Genomic DNA, 12,590 nt, shown 5'->3' on the forward strand with positions numbered 1-12,590 from the left:
GAGAGACCCAGAAAGAGAGAGAGGAAGAAGAGATGGTTGGGGTAAGTTTAAAGGCAGAAACGGCAAACCTCACACTTGGATGATTTGCTGTCGTGGGTGCAATATCAGCCCAAGAATTATTCTGAACCTCCAGGAAAGTCTACTGTGCACAGCTGTGAGGCAGTACCGTCCACGGCTGTGAGGCGGTAGCACCGTGCAGGGCTGTGAGGCGGTAGTACCGTGCACGGCTGTGAGGCGGTAGCACTGTGCAGGGCTGTGAGGCGGTAGTATTTTGAGCAGCCAACTCTGTGCAAAAGAACTGGGCTGATGCTCAGCAAGGCAATTTCGTGGGAAAAAGTAAAGCCCCCAACAAAAGCATGATGCAAAAGAAAATGATATGAACCAAAGAAGCCAGCGGTAACTATGAGAATTAAATTCCTCCCGGAATCCTTGCAGACACTGGAATTTTCACACCCCTGGGGAGAGGTTACACCACCTTCTATTGGATGACAAAAGAAGAGACTGACTTTAAGAGATATTTGGGTTGTTCTCTTGGAAGATCTTTCAAGGCCTTTCAAAGGATCCATATCTCGAAAATAAGATTCGAGCCAAAACCAGGAAACAAATCACCATGTGTGTTGTCTTCCTGAGCGATTTGGAATTTTGCATTTGGTCCTTTTGCATTTGGAATCTGCAGACCTGATCTTTTATTTTTTATTTATTTATTTATTTATTTATTTCCTCCGCCTCCTGGATTCAAGCAATTCTCCTGCCTCAGCCTCCCGAGTAGCTGGGACTACAGGTACGCGCCACCATGCCCAGCTAATTTTTGTATTTTTTTTAGTAGAGACGGGGTTTCACCATGTTGGCCAGGATGCTCTCGATCTCTTGACCTCTCAATCCGCCCCCCCTCAGCCTCCCAAAGTGCTGGGATTACAGGCGTGAGCCATGGTGCCCGGCCTAGACTTGATCTTTGAGTCTCAAGCCAGAAGAGACCTTGGGTGTTGGGATAGAAACAGAAGATGCTTCTCCCTGCCCAGGCTACACAATCTTGGTTGTGTGAGTGGCTTTGAAGGATGCCAGCACCTGTGGAGGACAAATACCACACAGGAGCTGAAGGCTGGCCCACAGCAGGCATGGTGAATAGACCTGGCATTCCTAACTCTGAAGAGTGCTGACCAACGCTTCCAGTACTGCTGTTCCAGCAGCTCTCTTAGAATACTCTGGGGTCACAGAGAGCTACTTAGGTTCTTAATGAGAGACTCAACGTCAGTGGGAAGGCCAGGTCCACAGAGAATCATCTCAGAGTGCTAAAGAGGGGGCATTCCAGCCAACACGAATAAATCACTAAGTTCAAAGTTTCAGGATGTCATAAGAAAACACATAGTCAAAAATAGATATATAATCTGGCTGGGTGCAGTGGCTCATGCCTGAAATCCCAGCAGTTTGGGAGGCCAAGGCAGGTGGATCACCTGAGGTCAAGAGTTTGAGACCAGCCTGACAAGCATGGTCAAACCTCATCTCTACTAAAAATGCAAAAAGCCAGGCCTTGTGGCAGGTACCTGTAATCCCAGCTACTTGGGAAACTGTGGCAGAAAAATCGCTTTTACCTGGCAAGTGGAGGTTGCAGGGAGCCAAGATCATGCCACTGCACTCCAGCCTGGGCAACAGAGTGAGACTCCATAATATACATATATATAATCAAAGTGTTCAATCATATAGGAAACTTCATTTGAAAAGCAGATTCCACAAAGAAAAGAATTTCCTGGCTTTGGTAGATGTGGCAGGAACAATATACATAAGAACATGATTTTATGAATCAGAGTTTCCAAAACCTAAATCAAAAACAGAAGGTAGTGGATTATCTACCTCATTATCTGAAATACACATCACCTAGTTCTCTTCCTGAGAATATACATAAATCACATACACACACACACACACACACACACACACACACACACACACACTCATGTATCCTGATGAAATTTAATTTGTGAAATTTCATGCACATTTTTCAAAGAACTCTGACATCTTTTATCTTGGCTGGTTTCTACTGCAATCCTATTAAACAAATACAGATAACTTCATTATTCTCCATTGACAGATAAGCGCACTCAAAGTCGAAAGAAATTAAGTGACCTTCCTATAAGATATTCCCCTCTCGGCTCTTTTAATAAATCTATTAGGATTCTTTAGGTAGCAAATAACATAAACCCGATTCACACTGGCTTACGTAGACAGAGGGGAAAAAAATAAGCTTATGTAACTAAAGCCCAAGGGTAGATCTTTTTGACCAAGAGGATAGCTCGATCCGGGTTTGGAAAGGACATCATCAGAACGTAGTCTCCTTCTGTCTCTTGACTGATTTCCTTTATTTGTCTACATTTTCAGGTAGCTCTCTCCTCTGAGAAACAAGGCTACCGGCAGCTTCAGAATTCTCTCTCTTTCATCTGAGCAACCTCAGTAGAAACCATGTGCTGCTTTCCAACATAAAATATACATTGCTTTAGAGAAGAATTTATAAATGAAGGCTGTTTTTTTTTTTTTCTCATAGGCTTTTTTGATGGATTAAGACTCTCAATCATATAGTTGAATTTCTTTTTGTCTTCATTTGTCCATTTCACACCCTGGCAGACATTACTAGTCAATCATGAAATATTTGCTTGCTGGTTTCTTTCTTTTTTTCTTTGTTTTGTTTTGTTTTGTTTTGTTTTGTTTTGAGACAGAGTCTCACTCTTCTGGCCCAGGCTGGAGTGTGCAGTGGTGCAATCTCTGCTCACTGCAACCTCCACCTCCACCCAGTTCAGGTAATTATCCTGCCTCAGCCTCCCTAGTAGCTACGATTACAAGCACATGCCACCTTACCAGGCTAACTTTTTTTTTTAGTAGTAGTAGAGATGGGGTTTCAGTATGTTGGCCAGGCTGGTCCTGTACTCCTGACTGCCACTGATCTGCCCACCTCAGCTTCCCCAAGTGCTGGGATGACAGCCATGAGATATCACGCCCGGCATATTTGCTGTTTTCCATCAGTAAGATCTGGTGTGTGAGTTGAAACCTTAGGCCTCCTGTAAGCAAGAATGCACATCCAGGTGTCATTTTCTTCATCATACTCCTTTCTATTTCTTTTTTAAAATGCATGAATCACCTGAATGTTTTTTTCCAGAAGTCTCTGGATAATAAGTATTTCCAGACGTCTCTGTTGATAATAAGTATTTCCCTGATGAAACTTAAATGAACCAAGTCACAGTGAAGTGACACTCTTCTTCCTCTCCTTGGCCCCATCCTCTCCCCAACAGACCAGGAACTTAACCCTAAAATCCAGGAAACTTTCTGCAGAGCCATTCAGCCCAGCCCATACTGATTAAAGCAGGCACTCATGAATATTCCCCAGAAGGGTGCCTTTTCAATGGCAGCCTGAGTATTGCTGCCACCATACACCCAGCAGAATCGCATTTGAAAAGATTGCATCAACAGACCCTAATTTGGTCATTGTAAAGGAAACACAAAGTCACCATATCACATTAACTAATAACTCGGCAGAAATTACAGAAATGTTAGCATTGCAGCAGGAAAGAAAAGCCACACGCCCTCTTCACCCTCCCTCTCCCCTCTCCCGACCCCACACAGTGACCCATGGCAATGGTGAGTCTGTGGAGAGCGGCAGCTCTGGTCTTCGGTCCTAACTTACCCACAAGCGGCATGTTAGTGGCCGTGGTGGGCTCTCAGCCTGAGTGGCAACAAGACAGAGCCAGCAGGTACCCTACAGGCCATAGTGAGTTGCTGCTGATTTAATCGGCTGGCAACCAGGAAGGTTTGCCGCTGAGTTTGATGAGACAGCTTCCTCTATGCAAGAGAGCTGTGGCACAAGGAAGCCTTTCGGCCAAGAGACCGTGGCCTCCCTCAGTGTCTTGGCTATTTATGTCCAACACATTAAGAAGCTGTTTCCAAGAGGAAAATAAAGAAATCAAGCCCAGCTGGGACCTGGTGAGAGCATCGTCTGTGTCCTGGGTGGGAGGGGTCCTGGCCAGGGCTGGAGGAGGCCAGCCTCTACTCTCAAGTGCTTGAGATCCAGGGCGAGTGGCCGGTGAGCACTGGACCCACATTTATGCAGGTGGCGGGGAGAGTGATAGGGGGTGTCAGCAGGATCACAGAAGCAGGAGACAATGCAGTGGAACTTGGCCCAGGGAACGAGGCTTCATGTAGTTGAGTCTTGAGAAGTAAGTAGGATGTGACAGGCCAGGGGGCTACACCGGGCAGGGAGATTGACGCCAGTGATGCCGAGGGACCTCTGTCTGGGGCATGTTCTCAGATGAAGAAACCAGGCTACATTTCTACAGGCAGGAGGAGCCTTCAGTGACTGATCAGAGGCATCGCTGTGAGAAGAGCATTGGTGAGGGCTCTGAGAACACTGTTTTGTGTTTATCCCTTACTTCAGCCCCTCTTCCAGACCAACATGTGTGCTAAGTTGTCATTTATTTACTCACAACCTTCTCTGAGTGTGCGTCTATGCCTGTGCTGTGCTCTGTCCATAAGGTGGGCACGGGCTCTTTTCAAGACCACGTGGGCGTGAAGGGCCTTTGGGGCTCATGATCCTTGCTCAGCTCCTGGCCCAGGGTAGACGCCTACAATTTTGTGTTGAATAAATAGCTCCATACCAGGTCTTCAGATGATCAGTAAAACAATCAGACCCATCCCTTAAGGTTCTCTTCCGCGTCTTGGTATCCACACACTAGGTGGGTTCAATAGCTTGGCAGGTGACCACAGTCAAGGCGGTTTAACGAAAGGATTTGATGCCTTGCAGCAAGTAGGGAGGACATCAGGGATAGTTCCCAAAGCAATGCCTCCCAGAACAAAGGTGAAAGCCGGGCTTTTAGTGCGCTGGTGAGCTGAGTCATCAGATGTGAAGATGGAGTAAAGGCCTTCTCTGATCACGTTCCACACACCTCACATGTACAGAAAGCAGTGAATGAGCTCCTCCCTGGGCAGGGATTTTCGTATGCTAACAAGGGGAGTTCTCCAAAAGTTCCTCTCCAAAGCAGACACCTCTGGGTCAAACCCATTTTTGTTTTTCCAGCACTGAGATTCTTCCTGGAACTTTTTGAAACAAGAACTCTGGGTGCAGTCGTCACCACTGGGTGCTTATTCACAGTGCAAGCACAGAAATCTGGAGACCACAGGTTAGGCTCTTGCAAGATTTCCCTGGAAGATCGGACCTGGTCACTGACATTTGTCTGCATTTCCCCTTGACAAAAAAGTCCACTGCGTGACGAAGCTGGTTCTCCAAGCCAGACTAGATATAGAATAGTTCCTGGAAGAGAGCTCTTAGGAGCCGCAGCTTGAATGATACTTCAGAGATCTCATCGTGTTTGCCCTCTGGCCATTTATTCTCCCTTCTGCTGCTGCCAGCATCTCGATTTGCCTTGAAGAATCATCCCCCTGTTGATCTCAGAGAATGTGGGTCTGGTGCCCAGCTCCTTGCTGCACACACCAGCTAGAGCAGTTGACAGCTGACTCAGGATGACAGCTATGCTATCCCTGACCCTCGTGGCTGGTTCAGGAGCGTGAATGTTAAATAGGTCAGTCTACTATGGATGAATCCCACGCATTTTTCTACAACTGAGAGAATGAAGATTATCTTGTCTTAGAGACTGCACAGTAAGGCCTCTGGGGTGGACTCCCCAGGAGTGTGGTCAAGTCGTAAAAGTAGAACCAGGAGGTGGAGGCTGGCAGGGACTGATTAGAGCCGGGGAAAGGCTCCAGGTAGTTTGCCTAATGTGACAGTTTCTAAGTAATGAAGACAGTTTGTAGGTAATCAGGAAGAGTCCTCCAGCTAGGCTGTAGCCCCAAACAAGCTACCTGGTTCCCAGAAGCATGGCAGATTAATGCGTCCTTCCAGAGTGGCCCCGGGGAATGCTAGAGCGGGATTCACTGAAGGAAGCACCACACCGAGAGACTTCCATCCCAAAGGTGCAGCAATGGCAGATTTGGCTGAAAGACTAAAACAGCCCTCCATTTTCTTTTTTTAAATTAATTTATTATTATTATTTTATTTTACTATTATTATTTTTTTAAAAGATGGGGTTTCACCATGATGGCCAGGCTGGTCTTGAACTCCTGACCTCAGGTGATCCACCCACCTCGGCCTCCCAAAGTGCTAGGATTACAGGCATGAGCCACCGCGCCCGGCCTCAGCCCTCCATTTTCGTCCATATCCTCCTGTCTTCCATTCTCCACAGTGCATCCAGAACCATCTTTTTAAAATACGCGTTCTGTTAAGTCACCTTCCTGCTTAAGCTCCTCTGATGACTTCTCATTCAAACGACAATAAAATCCAAATTTCTTACCAAGACCCGCTTGGGCCTAAAATACCTGTCCCCAATCTCCTCTACCTCATCTCATGTGACTAAAATTCAGCCACAATGACTCTTACTTTGTTTTTCAAACACATCAAGCTCTTTTTGACCCCTCAGCTTTGTTCTTCCGGTCCCAGTCACCTGGAATATACTCCCTCATACTTTCCTTATAGCTGAATCCTCAACCTTCTGTCCCAGCTAAAATGCCACCTCCTCAAAGAATTTTTCTCTTGACACCCTGTCTTCTCCACCTCAGTCAGTTTTTAACCTAGGTAACCTTGATCAATTCTTTCGTGACATTCAAACATGTATCTATAGTGGCTCTAAGTAACTGAAAGTCAGTTCTGCAAGGGCAGGGGCCTTGTCCATCCTTGTCCACAGCAGTTTTTCGAGGTCCTCGAATGAGTACCATGTTCTGTATTCCATTAGGTTTTGTTAGATAAATGCCTGGATGGCTGGATGGTTGGATGGATAAATGGTGATTGTCCACGGCAATGTGGTTCCTAGATGCTACTGAAAGCAGCCACCCTCAACCAGAAGCACTGGACTTAGGACATTTTGAAACTAAAAAATCTCCAGCTCGTAGAGCCACAGAGTACTGGGCAAGAAACAGGTTTCTCAGCACAGACGACCAGCAAGTGTAGAAGCCGAGGATTCAGTTGAGAGCCAGCATCTCATTGCAATGCGATTAAATTTGCTAGTAGGATCAAGTACAAGTCACGTTAGTTTCTCCCTTCTGCTTGCATTGAGATGATGACTGACTTTCAAATTGCCACGATGCGCCCAACCTGTCTTCTTCTGCTTCACATGGGATGGGTCATGTGCTGGTGGTATGACAGGGTTAGAGGGAGGCACATCTCGCACGAGTATGAAACCCAGTATCACACTTATAAAATACAGAGGGATCAACCTATTGTATTTTGGAATGAAGGCAATCACTTTGGGAATCAGTAAAAACCCAGTGTGTGCTTCAACTGTCTGTGGGCCCTTGTTTTCCTCCCTCCAAGAATGACCCATTCTGGAATAATCTGAACACATTTAGCTGTGCATTTCACCTGGCAGACACCAGCCAGCCATGCAGTTCAGACTTCTGACACAAGATGAAAGTGGTTCTGAGACCTAGTTCCTTCCAGCAGTGACACTTCCCGACATCATCAATCACTCAAACCCGGAGATGGGCAGAGAACTTTGGGCTAAGGTCTTCGGTAGCCCTTTAGCTGATGAATGTGTCTGTGGGTTCAGAGACATTTTCCATGTGTTCTTTTTTTTTTTAATCAAAGTAATACATTGAATGGTAAAAAAAAAAAAAATCAAAAGGTAAAGGAATAGGTTATTATGAAAGCCAAGTTTAATGCACTTCCCCAATCGCATGCCTCAGAGATAATTTCTTTAGGTAATTTCTATCTTATTTCCTTTGTTCTCTACCTCCATTGTGTGAAATAATATGAATGTATATCTGTATTGATTTATTAAATTGAGGCCAGGCACAGAGGCTTACACTTGTAATCCCAGCACTTCGGGAGGCTGGGGCTAGAGGATGGTTTGAAGCCAGGAGTTCAAGACCAGATTAGGCAATATAGCAAGTCCCTATCTCTACAAAGAAAAAAAAAATTAAAAACATTAACTAGGCGAGATGTTGTATACCTGTAGTTCTAGTGACTTAGAGGCTGAGGCAGGAGGATTGCTTGAGCTTGGGAGGAGAATAGATTCTTTAATCAACATCTTACTCTATTTGCTTTATTGTACATCTGTTCATTCGTCTGACTCTGTCATCAATCCATCTTATTTTTTGAATGAATTTCAGAATAAGTTGGAGACATCAGTGTACTTCACCATCAACACTTCAGCCTGCAGTGCTGATCCAGAGTTCCGAGTCAGCCACACAGTCATGACCACAATCAAGTCTTAGAACATTCCATCACCCCAAAAAGTTTCTAATACCCATTTATAGTCAATCACTCAGCCCAATCCTTTTCTTTCTTTATCTTTTTGAAATGAAATGTATATAAGATTCAATACGTGGATTTTAAGTGTACTCTCAAATGAGTTTTGACAAAGCCATATTCCCGTGTCACCAAAGTCTCTGTTGAGGTACTGAATGTTACCACTGTCCCAAGGCTTTCCCCAGGTCCCGACACTGTCCCCAGCACAGAGACAACGACTGTTCAGATTTGTTCCAGGGTAGATTCGTTTTCCCTGTTCTATAACTCATACAGAAAGAATCTGTACAGTAAATCGTGTTTTATTTATTGTACAAATACACTCAGCATAATGTTTTTTGCAATGGTTCATGTGACTGCCTATGTCAGCTGTCTCTCTGGGTTTGTCGATGGACTTGTGGGCTGTTTCCTTGAGTTTTTCTCATCATGAATAAAGCTGCTATAAACATCCTTGTACAAGGATTTTACTTGCAGACATACGTCATTACTTCTTGCAGCTATGCACCTAGAAGGAGAAATGCTGTATGTATTTAGCTTTATAAGAAACCACCAGAACGTTTTTCCAAAGTGAAAGTACCACTCTATGTTCCTACTAATAATACTCCAGAATTCGAGTTGCTCAATCTCTGCTGATATTTGACTGTTCTGGTAGTTGTGTCTCATTATAGTTTTAATTGCCATTCCCTGATGAAATGATGTTGTGTGTTTGTGTGTGTGTTTATTGGCACTTGTGTTTGTGTGTGTGCGCGTGCGGGTGTGTATTTGTGAAGTGTCTGCCTATGCTGAAGTCACAAGGTTATTCTCTTATAATTTTCTCCTAGAAGTTTTACTTAATACATTTTTAAAATATAATATTGAGATATAATTTGTATGCCATACATTGTAGGTGTGCAATTGAATGGTGTTGGTAATTTATAGAGCTTCACAACCATCCCCACAATCTTGTTTCAGAACATTCCCGTCATTTCAGAAACGTTCTCCTACCCATGTAAAGCCACCATCACTCCCATCCCAGCAATGGCCAAACACCACTCTGCTTTCTGTCTCCCTACATTTGCCTAGACTCTAGACATTTCCATTTACAGGAATTAACCCAAGAAAATTGAAGCACGTGTCTACACAAAGACATGTAAGTAAATATCCATAGCAGCATTATTCATAATGACCAACAGCTTAAAGTAACTTTAAATATAATTCAGCATTATTGCTTGCTCTAGGAGCTCTCTGCTCTCCACTTTCTGGGTGAGAATCTCGGCACCTCTAACCTTGACTCTACCTTTTCCGTCTACTCCAGCCTCCCACTCCAGGATCCGCCTTCCATCAGCCACATTTCTACCTTTACATCTGAAGTCCATTCACACGTTAATACATTTTTTTTTTGGAGATGGAATCTCACTCTGTCGCCAAGGCTGGAGTGCAGTGGCTCCCTACAACCTCCACCTCAATGGTTCAAGCAATTCTCCTGCCTCAGTCTCCCAAGTAGCTGGGACTACAGGTGCACACCACCACACCTGGCTAAGTTTTTGTGTTTCAGTTGAGGCAGAGTTTCACTATGTTGCCCAGGCTGGCCTCGAACTCCTGAGCTCAGGCAATCCTCCTGCTCGGCCTCTCAGTGCTAGCATTACAGGCGGGAGCCATGGCACCAGCCCTTCATATATTTTTCCACCTCAGTTAAGTCTCCTATTCTTCACCCAACTGTGTTTCTATCATTGAAATCTAATAAACAATGTTTATAATATTAACGCTGTGTAAGCACTCATTTATATATTGAAAAGTGCCAGGTGGCGCTCCAGCTGTCGAAATTACTGTGACGAACAGGCAGGAGGAGTCTCCTGGGAGTGAGGGGTGAGAGGCAGACAGTAAGTGAAAAGACAACGGATCACAGGATGGTTTAAAGAAGCGTGCTTCGGAGAGCAGGGTTGTATCTCACTCGCCCTGTGTCCAGTTACCTCACTCCTGTACCACAACCAGCTTCTCCCAACACTAAGGTCCAGTGGGCTTTCTTCTTCCTCTTGATTAATTACTAAAAATTATGCTTCGCCGGGCGCGGTGGCTCAAGCCTGTAATCCCAGCACTTTGGGAGGCCGAGGCCGGTGGATCACAAGGTCAGGAGATCGAGACCATCCTGGTCAACATGGTGAAACCCCGTCTCTACTAAAAATACAAAAAGTTAGTTGGGCATGGTGGCGCGTGCCTGTAATCCCAGCTACTCAGGAGACTGAGGCAGGAGAATTGCCTGAACTCAGGAGGCGGAGGTTGCGGTGAGCCGAGATTGTGCCATTGCACTCCAGCCTGGGTAACAAGAGCGAAACTCCGTCTCAAAAAAAAAAAAACATTATTCTTCATTTGATATGTTTCATATTTGGAATTAAACTCACAGATACATTTTAATAGGCAATTGTATCACACACTGGAGGCAGTTGGGGGGGTAGGGGAGGGACAGGGGGACCATGAGGAGGGATAACATGGGGAGAAATGCTGGATATAGTATACACCTAAAGTAAAAAAAAAAAAAAAAAAAGTAAAATGGACCACAACTTTAAAAATCTCTATTCCATTTTATTTTATTTTATTTCCTTGAACTCCTGGGCTTGGGAGATCCTCCTGCCTCAGCTTCCTGAGTAGCTGGGACCATAGGCATGCACCACCACACACTGCTAATTTTTTAATTTTCATAGAGGTTGGGTCTTCCTATGTTGCCCAGGCTTGTCCCAAACTCCTTGGCCTCACACAGTGTTGGGATTACAGGTATAACCCACTGCATCCGGCCTCTTTTTAACATTTCTAACATCCAAGGTTACTCATGAGAAATATCACTTTTCATTCCCACTCTTCGTAGCTAAATTTATTTTTAACTCTCTGAAGGCTTGTAAGATATTCTTATCTTTCAGGAAAATGTGTCCATACATAGGACCTTGGTAGAACCTTTTAAATTTTTTTTAGAGACAGAATCTTGCTCTGCTGCCCCGCCTGGAGTGCAGTGGCACAATCACAGCTCGCTGCAGCTTCTAACGCCTGGAAGACCCTTTAATCTGAAACTCAAATGCTTCAGGTCCAGAAAAGTCTTTTCTGATATTTATTTGATCATTTTCTCCCATCTATTGTCTCTTTTCTTCTGGGGTTTTTATTAGGTGTGGGATATTTGGTACAGTTTCTCTCCCTCTTTATTTATTTTGTTACTTTTTGATCTTTATTCTGGAAGATTCTTCCAACTTTATTTTCCATATTTTTCATTTCTTCTCATTATCTGTATTTGATTTACCAATTTCAGTTATTCTTTTTGTTTTGTAGCTAATGTATCTTTTGAATCTTGTTGAGTAAATTAGGAATCACGTTCTCTTTTAAGTTCTTGTTTATTTTCTTAATTGACTAATTACGTAATTGACTAATTTCGTAATTGACTAATTACGTAATTGACTAATTTCGTAATTTCTCTGGGGTCATGTTTTCTATTTGTGCATTTTGGCGCTTCCTTTCCTGCTTGCCAATTCTCCTCCTACAGTCGGTGATGCCTGGGTGGCCCCAAACTTACACAGTGTCTGACTAGGAACTCTGTGTGGGTGAACAAGAACATTAGGGTAAAGTATCAGGCCACTGCCCATTCTTCTCCTTGCCAGAATGAGGAGGGTATCACTTGGCTGCCATTGTCCACCCAAAATGCCTTTGCATTCTCCATGTATCTTTTCAATGTTTTTAGTGAAAAGCCATATTGGGCTTTGCTGGAAGAAAGCTGTCCCAATGAGCATCCTCCCCTGGGAAGCAGTGAGTGGGGACAGTGACCTGCTGATGTACTATTGTACATGTCCAAGAATTTCCAAGATTTCCAAGATCCCAGACACTCCTCAAGGACCCTGAGCCCAGGTCTTGCCCAGGCTGCCTGAGGACAGACTGGCTTTCACCTCCTCTACAGGCTAGTTGCTTTTCTAAAATGCAGCTTTCTCTGTCCATAAAACTATTTGTCTTCTAAAATGTGAAGGTAATTTTATTTGTGCTTGTCTTTTTCTCTTTGCTGTTTACTTCCTTTTCAACAGATAATTTTTATTTTAGCAGTGTTCCAAGGAAGCCATAAATAAATAAACATTCACATTCTCCCACCGGGAACCTGAAGCTACTGAAATGTGACCAGAGCAATTCATTGACACAACTGGAAGATCATCGCTGGGATTCCAGGCATAAGCAATGTATACAAAAGGTACACGTTTTACATACATAAAGCCTTACCATGTACTACCTTTAAAAATTGTTTTATTTTCTCTGGTGATATTGATTTTTTCATAATTATTATCAATTCTTTCTTTTAAACAGCCAGTATGCT

At 44.1% G+C, this 12,590-nt stretch overlaps 1 non-coding gene across 1 annotated transcript; it reads right to left on the reverse strand.

Moving 5' to 3' along the window:
• Positions 1-7,141: 7,141 nt before the first annotated feature.
• LOC120362909 (small nucleolar RNA U13) lies at positions 7,142-7,241 on the reverse strand. The gene has a single exon (XR_005578700.1). It is a non-coding gene; the product is annotated as a small nucleolar RNA U13 (small nucleolar RNA).
• Between the last annotated feature and the right edge of the window lie 5,349 nt (positions 7,242-12,590).

This window comes from Saimiri boliviensis, chromosome 14 (genome assembly GCF_048565385.1).
Source record: "Saimiri boliviensis isolate mSaiBol1 chromosome 14, mSaiBol1.pri, whole genome shotgun sequence".
Classification (NCBI taxonomy): domain Eukaryota; kingdom Metazoa; phylum Chordata; class Mammalia; order Primates; family Cebidae; genus Saimiri; species Saimiri boliviensis.